Source organism: Hyperolius riggenbachi, chromosome 1, assembly GCF_040937935.1.
Source record: "Hyperolius riggenbachi isolate aHypRig1 chromosome 1, aHypRig1.pri, whole genome shotgun sequence".
Lineage (NCBI taxonomy): Eukaryota > Metazoa > Chordata > Amphibia > Anura > Hyperoliidae > Hyperolius > Hyperolius riggenbachi.
The window spans coordinates 291,868,744-291,883,732 of NC_090646.1; positions in this window are offsets into that span (position 1 = coordinate 291,868,744).

A 14,989-nucleotide genomic window follows, 5' to 3' on the forward strand; every position below is an offset into this window, starting at 1 on the left:
CCTCTATAAGTAAAACATTTTGTGTGTGGGGGCCGGTAAAAAAGCCTCAGGGGGCCACTATGCTAGACCATTGGTACGACTAAAATGCATGACTTTACATTTTTCAACATTGAATTTCATCTGTCATTTATGTGCCCATATGGCCATCCTATCCAGATCCTGTTGCAATATGTCACTATCTTCCTGAGAGTTGATGATTCTGCACAATTTTGTATCATCTGCAAAAAATATATCCACATTGCTCACTACTGCATCTACTAGGTCATTAATAAATAAATTAAAGAGCACTGGACCCAGTACAGACCCCTGTGGGACCCCACTGATCCCGTTACTGGCCGCGACTGGAGGAAGTTACGGGACCCGATACAGAACACAGAGAAGACTGAGGACGGTGGCGTGGCAGCGATCCATGTGCATGGGGCTGGAGGAAGCCCCAGGTATGTATAAAACTGTAAGGCTATGTTCTCATTATAAATCGCTATCGCAAGCGCTGAGCAATTTATTGAGCTTTTTTAAAAGCGCTTTTCCCTGCACTTTGTGCTTAGAAGATAGCTTTTACAAGCCCCTTTTACTAAGTGCTTCTGCTGAGCGATTCGTTTTTGCACTTCTTGAGGTCAGTCAGGAAGTGAGCTCTTTGACCCGGAAATTAATAAATACAATGTATTTATTCATAAAAGCACTCGGGAAATCGCTATACAAAGAGCTTTTTTTAAACGCCAGGAGCCGCAATAGCAGCATAGGGGGCGATATACAGGCTGGGAACGCGAACAATCACTCACGTTCCCATGCCTGTCGGCCGGTGACGGCGAAACCGGATGTGTTCGCCGGCGGGTCCAGAGGCATCGGAGCGGAGCTGCGAGGGCACCGATCGGCTGCAGGGGGCTGAGGGAAGCCCCAGGTGAGTTCATCTCATTTTTTTTTTTTTGACTTAAGGTTATCTTTAAGGCTTCGTTTCCATGCAGCGCAGAGCCCAGTGGCGCTACGCATCACTCCCGGTGGGGGGCGGAGCTTGCAATTCCATTCATTATACTGAATGGGTTCGCGGACTGAAGCACCCCAAAATGCAGGCAACAATGCGCGGCAATTGCACTGAGCATGAATGGAAGCGGCAAACAGTGCACTGTCTGCTGTCCCTGTGAGCGCATTTCCATAAGCACGTCTGAAAACGAGCTATATGGAAAAAAGGCCTGAGCCCACTGCTGCGTTTTTAAAAACACATAAAAATGCATGTGTTTTTCAAGCGTTAAAACGCATTAAAAAGGCCCTAAAACGCCTGAAAATGCATTTAAAAAACAAGTGGGATCAGACCCTAAAGGACATCCGGGGTGAAACTAAACGTAAGATAAAAATTTTTATCTATCCTCATTCTTCTAAAAATGACATTTTTAATTGTCCTACAGTTTTATTTTATATTTAAATCTGCTTTTTAAGTTTTTACGGTTTTATGGCCTCTTCTCCATGACACATGCACTGAAGTATGCCAGAGCTAAAATCTATGAACTATGTATTATTTTTATGTCTTTCCTTCTCTCAGAAGACATTCAAAGCTAGGAAAGTGTTTTATGGCTGCAATTCCTTATCAGTGAGGGTTACGCTATAGTCACTTGCATACCTGACTTTTAATTCTTTCAGGCAGAGAAAGTAAAAAAAGGAACACAGCCTACATATTTGTGTGCTTGGCACTGTACATACACATGTCTACCTCATTCTGTCATGTGTCACCTTAGATGTCCGTGCTGCACCTGCACGAGCATGGCTGCTCCTGAGCAGTAGCACAGAGCCACTAGTGCACAAGTGGTTGTGCCTAACTGCACATCAGGGCTGTCCTTGCGCAGGCCCAGCACGGCCGTGCTAGTACCTAAAGAGGAGTGGGACCACAAGGTTCATACTGTATATGATTTTTGAGGTACGGCATAATTATGTATGGTTGTTGTTTTTTTTTCAGATACATCTTTATGCCCAATTCTCATTCAGGTTGACTTATATATAGATTATTCCACTGGAGCGGAATCCACAGCATTTCCCCTCATGCGATTAGAAAGGGGAAATCCTGCCTATTTTCTGTCAACAGGCTTGTAGTCTGAATTGCATGCCAGTGTGATTTGGATGGCATGCTGCATATTACTGAGATTCAGCCGTGGCTTTGGTGTGTGTTGCTGTGTGGTAATGTGCTGCTAAACATGTGCATTATACTTTTTATTTACTGTATACAACTTTTTCTTTCCATTGCATTCCTTGTTATACAGGGAACACAAGGCAATGCCCATTGTGAACATGGCCTGTGGCTAATGTTAGCCTTTGAACTTCTTAGGGTACTTTTACACTATATCAGTTGCTGTCAGTTGTAACTGAAAGGACAAATGATATGCAGTCCAGTGTCCATGTTTCCCTATGGCCTCTTTTACAATATACACTGAAAAACAAAAGCTTTTTCACAATGTACTGCTATGGAGGGGAAAAAAATCACATTAAAATGCATCAAACAGCAACGCATTAAATTATACTAAGGCCTCTTTCACATTAGATGCATTGCTGTCTGTATTTCGACAACGCGTGTGGAGGCAGACACGCGCGAACATCAGAAGTGCATAGACTGCATTGTCTGATCTTTACATTACATGCATTGCTTAGCAGTGCGATGCATGAACATGCTGCTGCACGCATTTTTTGCCAAAACGCACGGCTGACCCATTCACTTCAGTCAATGGGATCCGCCACAGAACGCATGGAAACGCAGATGGTGTGCGATCGTAGGCGTTGCCTTAAGATCGCACAGCCATCTCCGTGTCATGATGTGAACGAAGCCTAAGTGTAAAAGGGCTCTTATACTTATATTCATTTACATTGAAGGAAGGTAGGAACGCTACCACCACCGCTGTACAACCCAACAGAGCAGGGACCACAAGTCTCAGAACATTATTATTATTATTATTTTTTATTTATATAGCGCTAACATATTCCGCAGCGCTTTACAAAGCTTTACAAAGAACATGCAGGCAAAACAAGGATGTCCCACTACACCGAGGGTGGGTATTAAACTTTTCTTCCTTTATTAGCACATCAGTAGACACACAAAAGGCTGACGTGTATCGGAGCTCTGGACGGCTCCTTAATCATAGCCCTATAGCCTATGATTAAGGAGCCGTTTACAGCCCTTTAGCCTATGATTAAGGAGCCGTCCAGAGCTCCGATACGCGGCAGCCTTTTGTGTGTCTACTGATGTGCTAATAAAGGAAGAAAAGTTTTATTCCCAACTTCGGTGTAGCGGGACTTCCTTCTTTTGCCTGTGTATTCATTTACACATTAGGTGTGTATGCTATCATCCTTTTGCTCTTTTTTAGTCAATAAAGATGACAGTAAAGCGGCTCAACGCCAGAATTCTAGAGTTGTTTTTTTTTTTAAAATGCCATGACGTCAGTGATGTCACAAAGAACACAACACCTCTCCCTTGTGACTCTCAGTAATGCCTGTATTGGTTTCTGTTTTTTCTTCATAGTGTTCTAGGAAACAAGTTTGTTTGCATTCTACAGGATTGTTAGTGCAAGCTGACAATCTGTACCTTCAAAATGAAATGTTGAAGTATATATTAGACCTGATTTACTATAAATCCTCCAGTGCAAAGGACAACCTAAGCAATTTGGAAAACCTGGCAGGAATTTATTTAAAATGTCAAGCCATAGGGTTGCAGAAGTGTGCAACCTCATGTAGATCATGCTATAATATAGTGAAGGTTGGTTAGAGATTAGTTGCACTTATGGCTGTTAGCCTATGGCTTCTTTTATTGTGAGAAAAGTGAGTTAGAGTTAGACCACACTATGACGGACCCAGCTGGAGTGGATAGTGTAGCTGATGTTCAGTACCCACTTCAGTTATCCATTGAAGGGCTAACAGTGCACTGGGGGGTGGAAGCATGCCATTTAATTGAATATCATGTGTCATGTGCTAACACACTGGTTACAAATGTTGACATGTGCTGTGTTACATAACAAGCAGCAGAACAGCTGGGCCACACACCAAGCATGCTATTCAGCCGTCTGTGTAAATTAATGGGCCGGTTCACACTTGTTAAAAAAAAATACCCGTAGGGGAAGTTTTTAACCTATGCTTGGCGCCGAAGCGAATCCTAATGTTTAAAATTTTAAGTTTGCACATTTTATGGGACTGGCCGGTAAAATGTGTGGAATAAAAGCCTGTGAGAACGGATAGTGTCCATTCTCACTAGGCTAGTCGCTGCGTCCACATTGATCGCTGTAGTGATGTAATACTCAAGTGTCCCACCGCCTCTTGGCCCCTCGCACACAGCTTGGTGGCCAGCAGAAGCATGTGGATCTCCATTGGACTGCAAAAGACCAATGGGAATCCTCAGCAACAGGGAGAGTTCTCATTGGTTCATGGTGGAGCAATGAAAATTCTCCCTGTTGCTAGGGAGAATTGGTCTATTGCATCCTATGGTGAGCCCCATGCTCTTGCCGGCCTCTGGGTTGAGTACGGGGGACCGAGCAGAGACGATCAGCGGCGGGACATGTGAGTGCCGATCTCGGGTGAAGCAGACGGACAGACTCGGAGCAGACAGTGCAGAAACTACAAGCGGATGCAAAATGGACTGAGCACATCTCCTACTGTGCACGTTTTTAATTCGCTCAAGTGTGAACCAGCCATAAATATATACAGAAGGGCTAAAACCACATTCATAGAGAATAGTCATACGTTGGTCCCTCCCTACTGAGTTTGTTGAGATATTTGCCCATGGATGACTAGCTTGTCAGAGGAGTGGACAGAATAAAAATCTCTGATTGTGATGAAGCAATGCTACTGTAGTTACAAATGAGCCAAACAATGGGGGTTTTAGGAGACACTTATGCTAGGTACACATCAAAAGTCAGCGCAGGTTTAAAAAGTCATTGTATGTAGGGAATGATGAATTCTTCACCACAATACATCAAATGCTCAGAGGTAGGTGTCCGCCAAACATCAAGACAAGAAAAAGCTTATCAGCTCCCAACAACCCACATTATAAGGTTGTAAAATGGCTCAGGTCACAAATAACGTCCAGGGAACATCAGACGTCGTGAAGATCCAGTGAACATCCGTATGGAGGTAAAGTTTCAGGAATTTACATAGGAAAACAAAAACAGCAATATCTAAGTGTAACCCGTGTATTTAGATAAAATTTCTTTAAAAGGCAGTACCGTATATACTCGCCTATAAGTCGAGAAATTTAGGACTGACTCAAAGTATAAAAGTGGGGGGGTCGCCTTATACTTGAGTAGTCCTAAATTTCACAACTTATAGCAGAGAATTGTAGGGGAGCCTCTTTCTCTCCCCTTACTCAGTCCTAACGCTGGCAGCTTTCCAGAAAGCCCCCCTCCCTCCCATCACCACGTAAAGGATGGTCTTCTCCCCCTCTCTCCCCCCTCTGCCGCAGTCATGTAATGGTCAGCGCTGAAGCGGAAACTCACTGTTTAGGGATGCGCAGCCTTTCCCCCCACCTTTTCTTAACTTTGTAACTACGTAACTATCAGGTTAGCTGCTCCCAGCCCGTCCTCCTGAGTTTCCTGTTTGCATAATAAGTAGTAGCAGATTTGCATGTGATTTGCATCTGAATTGAATGCGAGGTGTGCAGGAAGTCTATTTAGGTGCTGCACACTGAGCTGGTGGTCATTTCAGATGCAGCCTTAGCGGTATGCGCTGACGTTCTCCTCACTGTTCAACAAAATGTAAGTTACACATTTTCTTTTTGCTTAGCTGCTCCCAAGGTTTTAAATTTAGGTTAGGTCACTTGCCCGGAGGTTTGCCTCACCGTGGCGCAAGTGTCTAGTATAATATAATTTGCATGCAAACCATATTAAAAGCTAAAGTTCCTCCTAGCTTAATAAATGTTAGCACTTGTCTTGGATGCAGGGCATGTATTTTTCAGTCTGGCAGAGGCGGTGTATGCCTGTGCGATTAACCATTCAATTGCAACATGTGTTTAGGGATGCGCAGCCTTTCCCCCCACCTTTTCAGAACAGGTAATATACCTACAGAGGCATATGCTTTCAGTTCCTGGGGACAATGACAGTTTTTGCACTCCCTTGAGTAACGGCGTGAAGTGCATTGTGCAAAAAAATTGAATATGGCCAGGGGCGTAACAATAAATCCTGCAAAAGATGCAGCTGCAGGGGGCCCAGAAGACACAGGGGGCCCTGTCCTGAGAGACTGACAACTAAGGGAAAAGAGAAAAAATGCTTTCTGCTCTCTGCACAATTGTTCTAATGATTGCATCTGCTCAGCCACTGATATGGAATCAAAGTTTTGCAGACAAAGATTTGTAGATAGTCCCTATTCTGCATGCAGCAGGGTTTTTTGTACAACCCCTGCCCCCAGCCTCTTCACCCCCTTCCCCAAGTGCTCTGTATTGTAGTGATGCTGAAGGAGTCTATAGAGCTGGAGTTATGCTCCATCAGAGATGGACAGAGTGAGTGTAATAAGAAGTTGAGGCTGGGAGCACACTCGTCTGCCAGTTTTCTGTATGTGTTTTCTGCACATCATGGGCTTGATTCACAAAAGCGTGATAATGATTATCACGCCTGCGCTATGCTTCACGCGCGGTTTACCGCACGTAAAAGTTTGTGCACGCTATGACAAAGCTTTGTGCACTTAATGTTTGTTTGTGCGCGCAAACGCGTACTTTAGCACGCGAATGTTAACGCGTGCAAACCTTTGTCATCACGTGCGTAAACCTTTATGCGAAGCATAGCGCAGGCATGATAAGCATTATCACGCTTTTGTGAATCAAGCCCCATGTGTGAATGTGTGTGAAAACATGCACGTTTTATCACAGAAGCTAATGTAATTGATAGAGAAAATGTGTGCAGTGCTTCACTGCTGTTTTTATCTGCATGGGGTAAACACATTTAAATGTGCCCTAGACCAGTGTTTCTCAACATTTTATTGGTATGTACCCCTTTTAAAAATCTGTACTCACCAAGTACCCCTTAGCATAGTAAACATTATCACAAGTACCCCTTGACAAATATATATGTAATTGTAGTACATGATGATTGGTTCTAAACTATTTCCAAGCCTTTACTATTGCTTTTAAATAGCTAAAACGCCAATTTGGTGTTGTTTAAATAGGATTTATCATTTTCTACAACTCTAAATTTGTTATTCTTGGTTAAGTATATAAAGCCCGAGTACCCCCTGGAACCATCAGAAGTACCCCCTGGGGTACGCGTACCGCACGTTGAGAACCTAGGCCCTAGACAAATGATTAACATTGGTTCTCAGTTTACCTGTGCAGAAAGCGAGGGGGGGAGGGGGACCCATCCAATGTTTTGCAGGGGGGCCCAGTGATATCTAGTTACACCCTTGAATGTGGCTATGCATTTCAATGTGTTTATATACCACTGTCATCTTCTGCTGCACTTTACAGATCCCATAGTCATGTCACTGACTGTCCTCAGAGGAGCTCACAATCTAATCCCTACCATAGTCATAGTCTAATGTCCTACCATATTATTATTTTTTATGTATTTTTATAGCACTGACATCTTCTGCAGCACTTTACAGAGTATATAGTCATGTCACTGACTGTCATCAGAGGAGCTCATAATCTAATCCTATCATAGTCCTAGGAAGAGAGGAAGGGAGGAGGGTAAGTGTGACAGGGCAGGTAATGGGGTAAGAGGCAGTGACGAGGCAGGTAATGGGGTAAGAGGCAGTGACGGGGCAGGTAATGGGGTAGGAGGCAGTGACAGGGCAGGTAATGGGGTACAAGGCAGTGACAGGGCAGGTAATGGGGTACGAGGCAGTGACGGAGCAGGGAATGGGGTGAGAGGCAGTGACGGGGCAGGTAATGAGGGAAGAGCCAGTGACGTGGCAGGTAATAAGGTAAGAGGCAGTGACAGGGCAGGTAATGAGGAAAGAGGCAGTGACAGGGCAGGTAATGAGGTAAGATTTGTGATTTGAAAAGCTCTTGCTAATGTAATGCTATGGGTGTGATCCCACTTGAGCAATGTGAGTTTATAAAAATCCTCCATAACATTGCATTAGCAAGAGCTTTTTCAAATCAGTAGCGCTTAGAAAAGGCTGCTAGTGGGTTTGAGCACTTAAACTGCTTCAGTAGAGACCAACAGCGTACATTAGTCTTGTTGTAGAGATGGCCTGAACGGTTCGCCCGGCAGGTAATCCGCGCAGATATCAGCTACCCGCACTCACGGCGGGTAGCGTACAGATGTCGCGTTCGACCCGCCTCCTATACCTCGTCATTGGGCTAAACTTTGACACTCTACAACACAATCAGCAGACACATGGCAGCCAATCAGGCTGCGCTCTCTCCTGGACCCCTGCCCCCCTTATAAAAATAAAGCTGCTTCGACCATGTTCTCAGTCTGCTGATCTTGCTATAGTGAGAGCAGGGAGAGCTTGCTGGAGAGCTAGAGAAAGCATTAGTTAGGCTGTTGTTAGCCTGCTCCTTGCTCAATCTTGTTGCTGAAAGCACCCAACAAAAAGTTATTTTGAGAGCTAATATTCTTCTGATGGTTTTTTTTTGTGTGACCATCACAGACAGGCATAGAGATATAGCCCTGTCGCAGCTGGGCCTTGCTATAGTATGCCAGCTCCACACTCTGTATTACCATTGCATATCTTTTCACTGCATTCGTGATTTACCTTACTAAAGCATAGCTGACTTTGTGGTGACACTGCATACATAGAGCCCACAGACAGTTGCCAGCCAGGCCAGCTGAGATTTGTAGTCCCACCACTGGCAGTGGCAGCACACTCTATTATACCAGTGCATACCTTTGCTCTGTACCTGTGTGACAGCACACTCTATTATACCAGTGCATACCTTTCCACTGTATCTGTGATTGAACGTACTATACCATAGCTCCCTTTGTGGGTGACACTGCATACAGCCCACAGAAAGACAGGGACAGTTAGCTAGGCTGTTCTTTATTGCTGAAACCACCCCAAAACAAAAACCCTTTTAAAGGCTTATATTCTATTCTTTTTTGTGTGTGTGTGTGAGACAGACACTGCATGCTGGGCCTTTCGTCTTCTATCTATTACAAACTAGCACACTGTCTATCATCTGTGCTTAGCTTCCAACTGTATCTGTTATTGATATCTGTGTGGGTTACACACTGCATACAGGCCACAGTTAGTTGCTGGCCCTTGTAGTTCTACTATACTCTTCTAACTATTGCAAGCAAGCCAGCACACTGTCTAACACACACACACACACACACACACACACACACACACACACACACACACACACACACACACACACACACACACACACACACACACACACACACACACACACACACACACACACACACACACACACACACACACACACACACACACACACACACACACACACACACACACACACACACACACACACACACACACACACACACACACACACACACACACACACACACACACACACACACACACACACACACACACACACACACACACACACACACACACACACACACACACACACACACACACACACACACACACACACACACACACACACACACACACACACACACACACACACACACACACACACACACACCTGCTGTGTATTTGACACTGATTGTGTGCCTCTTTGTGATTACACACACTGTCTACCACTATTGAATATTGTTAGTAGTACTGCACACCCCCAATATGAGAAAAATAACAGGCAAAGGCAGGCCACCCCGCAGGTATTTTTGAGGTCGTGCTGGCATGATTGCGTGCGGCCTTTGCCCAAAGTACAATGTTCAGAAGACACGTACTTTCAACCCCCAAAATTCTGAGCTACCTCAGCCTGACCATATGGGCTGGAAAACCGCCATTGCCTGCACTCTTGCCAACGTGCGCACCAGCACGGCCATCACTACACAAACAGCTGTTTTTCGGCGGTGCGTTAAACAGTGAGTTTGGTCTGTCAGTGTGAAGCAGTACACTACTTACATTACCTGATCCATGTATACACACGCAAGATGTTATAAAGCACTTTATGCCTCCAGTTTAGGAATGCAATGTCATTTCTGCCCTGTGACAAATGCTCCGGATGCGGAGCAGTACAGATTGGTGCTGATCCTTTTCTACACTACGATGACAATTATGTGAGGGGACTCATTTTCTAAAGTACCAAAGCAGGTGTGTAACTGTGAGATCTCATAATTCTGAATTGTGCTGAGCTGTCCATCTGACACTCCATGATCTCTGTACACCCCAACCTTCTCTGGCAGCGCTACTAAGTAGCAGCGGGTACCTAGTGGAACTAGTGGAGAGAGATGCCATAAGATACAGCTTCCATCCATCCATCCATCCATCAATACTATCCTTATGTGGAAGCTAAAATGCTACTAAGTAGCAGTGGGTACCTAGTGGAACTAGTGGCGAGATATGCCACAAGGTACAGCTTCCATCCATCCATAATATCCTGGTGTGGATGCTGAAATGCTACTAAGTAGCAGTGGGTCAGGATGAATTTATGCTGGCGAAAAAGTCTGTCACTGAACGGGAACAGCCCATGATTGACCTTGTGGAACTAGTGGAGAGAGATGCCACACAGTACAGCATCCATCCATCCATCCATACTATCCTGATATGGAAGCTAAAATGCTACTAAGCAAGTAGCAGCGGGTACCTAATGGAACTAGTGGAGAGAGATGCCACAAGGTACAGCTTCCATCCATACTATCCTGATGTGGAAGCTAAAAGGCTACTACCGTATTTTTCGGACCATAAGACGCACTTTTTTACCCCCCAAAAGAGGGGTGAAATGTTGCTGCGTCTTATGGTCCGAATGTGCCACTGCAGACTGTGCCTCCGTTAAATTACTGGCAGTCTTGTGTTCCCCTCCTTCCCTCCCTGCTTGAAAGCTAATGTCCCATATGGATTTCGTGGTCACTATAGTTAAAATGTTGTAACACCGGCAATGTCCAGCAGCAATCAGCCCCCTCCATCCCCTCCCCCTCCCATGCACGTGTTGCAGCGAGAGCGCACTACGCTCAGTCAGCTCGGCTGCGCTCGTCTCCCCTCATCCCTCCCTCCCTCCGATAAACATGAGCCATGTGCTGCCGGGAGGTCCGGGTTAGTGTCACTCACCCCGCAAGTCCTTGTCCGTGGAGCGGCAGCTGTACCATAATAACACTGGCGGATCGTCTTCTGAACTGTAGCCACCTCTAATGTAGTGCTTCTGGGAGGTCAGCGGTGTCACTCGCCCCCTCTATCTGTGTCCGTGGAGCGGCTGTACGCATTATGTACCGGCGGATGTTCTTCTGCAGTGTAGCTTAGAGTCCTTGCTTGATGACCTCATCAAGCAAGTGACCCTTAAAGCTACACTACTTAAGAACATCCGCCGGTACATAATGCGTACAGCCGCTCCACGGACACAGATAGAGGGGGCGAGTGACACCGCTGACCTCCCAGAAGCACTACATTAGAGGTGGCTACAGTTCAGAAGACGATCCGCCAGTGTTATTATGGTACAGCTGCCGCTCCACGGACAAGGACTTGCGGGGTGAGTGACACTAACCCGGACCTCCCGGCAGCACATGGCTCATGTTTATCGGAGGGAGGGAGGGAGGGAGGGAGGAGGGGAGACGAGCGCAGCCGAGCTGACTGAGCGTAGTGCGCTCTCGCTGCAACACGTGCATGGGAGGGGGAGGGGATGGAGGGGGCTGATTGCTGCTGGACATTGCCGGTGTTACAACATTTTAACTATAGTGACCACGAAATCCATATGGGACATTAGCTTTCAAGCAGGGAGGGAAGAAGGCATACAAGCTGGTGATGTAGAAAAGCAATATGCTATAAACTGCCTGCATAATGTTGAGGGGAGACTATCTTTTTGCTTGATGTGGAGAGAGCTGAATGTAAACTCTCTCTCTCTCTCACACACAGTAGAGGATTGCCTGTTCTCTCTAGTAAAATGTTATGTTCATTTTGTGAATATGTAATTGAAACGAAAATGGTTAAAATATTAAGGCTTGCTTTAGAGACTTTTTATGAATGTGGAGTCAGATGGTGAGTGACACTGACCTTTACTGCAGGCTGCAGCACACTGTGAGCATACAGTCCCTCCTTCTTGTCACTGCACTCAGTAGCTTGGGGGGAGAGAAGCTCCACAAGACACCCCTGCACCTTGGACGCACCAGGTTTAGTATAATTTTTTTTTTCCTGGATTTTACCCTCTAAACCTGGGTGCGTCTTATGGTCAGGAGCGTCTTATGGTCCGAAAAATACGGTAAGTAGCAGCAGGTCAGAATGAATTTGTTGGCCCCACACAACAAAGCCTGTCACTGATCGGGAACAGCACATGATTTACCTTGTAGTACTTCTGGACGGCCATCACTACATAAACATTGCCGCCGAGAGGACTGACAGTGTATGTCCTGGGAGTGTCAACTAATGACAACCCTTTGTGGCGGTGCGTTAAATAGTGAGTTTGGTCTGTCAGTGTGAAGCAATACACTACTTAAACTACCTGATCCATGTATACACACGTGTCACGGTACAGCCGTGAGAAACGCAGGCGAATCGGGAAGATTTGCGCAGTCGATTTTCTGTTCCCGGTTAGATTTGCGCAGTCATTGCAGCGATCAGAATGAAATTTTTTCTTTTCCTGAAGTATGTTTGCTGACCAGTGAAGACATGTTGGTTTAAATTAACTTGATCAAAAGAACTCTGACCAGGTAATTAACCTCATCACAGTTACCCGTGGACAGCATACACAGGAATAGTCAGGAAAAGCCACAGCAGGGGGCCTATTCAAAAACTGCAGTCCCATAGACAGAACGTCAGCAACACAGCAGGACATTGTCATATGGACAGCCCAGAGTGAAAATATAGCCAGTCATTTTTTGGTAAGATTCTAGCAGAATGCCACTGACTATCTCTACTAAAATAACACATTTAGGTGCAGTTGAAATTGCGCACTTTTTAAGAGATCGTGGGAGTTTGTAGCCCATTCCTAAGCAGAGTTATTAATTTTGGTGCAACCACTTGGGCTAGACTCAGGATTCTTGGTCTCTGTATGATTCCCCAAATCCACTGTGTATTAATCTGTTATCAATGCAAATGTGGCATTTATCGGTTTTGAATTAAAGCGTTTTATAAGTTTAAACCTGAATCTCTTTCCAAGGACTTGAACTGTGATTGGTTTGTCAATCAGAGGGGCGGGCTTGATCCCACCCCAAAACTAGCTTCCATAAAACCAGGATGCATACAAGGAGGGGCAGTCCTCCCCTGTGTACCATCACCTGATCAAGCCAGCCAGAGGACCATGTGGCTGGTGGCAATTTTGCCTGAACTGAAACAAAGGAACTTTACGTGTTTTCCCAGAAAGGACATATTTCCACGAACTTAAGTATTTTCGTCCCTTATTTTTATTTTCCATACTGTGCTATTATTTGTCTCTATAATTGTTGAGTTTAATGATTTTCTGTATATATTAATTATTTATATTGCATTTATAATAAACTACGCTAACGTCATTTATTTGTTCGGCTACACCTATTATTCAGCAACACAAAACCGAACCTAGCTTCTGAAGAGTCGCTACTATTGTTGATAGCTAGATAAAATAGAGTGTGTTTAACCGTTTTTATTTGCAGGTCTAGAATCAGCCAGTTAGTGGGTTCCTCTGTCCGATTTGAACAGAGGTGGTGGCAGTTATACCCTGAAATGGTGTGTAATTTGTAATACCGTAACTCACAAGCTCCTTTCTAGTCGATCTGCTGCCAAAATTACAGCGGTTTCTGCGCACCAATTGCGACTACAGATTGCATGGTCTGTGTGCTTAAAGAGAACCCGAGGTGGGATTTAATGATGTTAGTGGGGCACAGAGGCTGGTTGTGCACACTAAGACCAGCCTCTGTTGCCCCATGGTGAGCCCCCATGTCCCCCTGCGCGCCGCTATACCCCCCGCAGTGCTGGCGACACACAGCGTGTCTCCAGCACAATGTTTACCTCTGCCTGTCTGTCAGCGCCGCTCCCCCGCCTCCTCCGTATCGGCGCTACCCGCCCACGTCACTTCCCTCCCGCTGATAGGAGGAAAGGGACACAGGCGGGTAGCGCCGATACGGAGATGGCGGGGGAGCGGCGCTGACAGACAGGCAAAGGTAAACATTGTGCTGGCGACACGCTGCGTGCCGCCAGCACTGCGGGGGGTATAGCGGTGCGCAGGGGGGTCCTGGAGGCACACCATGGGGCAACAGAGGCTGGTCTTAGTGTGCACAACCAGCCTCTGTGCCCCACTAACATCATTAAATCCCACCTCGGGTTCTCTTTAAACTGATTGGAAGGTATTGTGCGGTCCGGCCACTAGGGGGCTTGTGATAACATGCAAGATGTTTTCAAGCACTTTATGCCTCCAATTTAGGAATGCAATGTGATTTCTGCCCTTTAGGGATTATAACCCTGCTCTGCGTCAAATCCGTAATTTTCCCAGCGACTTTTGGCATGTATCCCACTCCGCCATGCCCCCCTCCAGGTGTTAGACTCCTTGAAACATCTTTTCCATCATTTTTGTGGCCAGAAACAGTGTTTGTAGTTTTCAAAGTTCGCCTGCCCATTGAAGTCTATTGCGGATTTGCGGTTCGCTCAGTTCAACGATTCACAGACTCAAAATCTGAGGTGCGCGCCATCTCTAGTATTCATGATCCACATGATATTTTTCCACTGTCGGAAGATATTGGCAAGCTCCAATAAACTAGTGAGTGATCAGACCATGTTTGCGACTAAATATTGGATTTAGATTGCCATGACAGGAGAGCATGAGAGGCAAATAACACATCTAGCCTATTATACGTACCATGAGGGTGAGAGTAGTGTGTAAAATCTACACCAAAGTGACAATTCTGTGAAAAAAGTGAAAAAATTGTATAAAAAACAAAGTTAAAACCAACATTATGCAGCTTCAAAGACATCAGGTTATGCAATATATGTTACAACAGAATTCACAAAAAAATCAAACAAATTT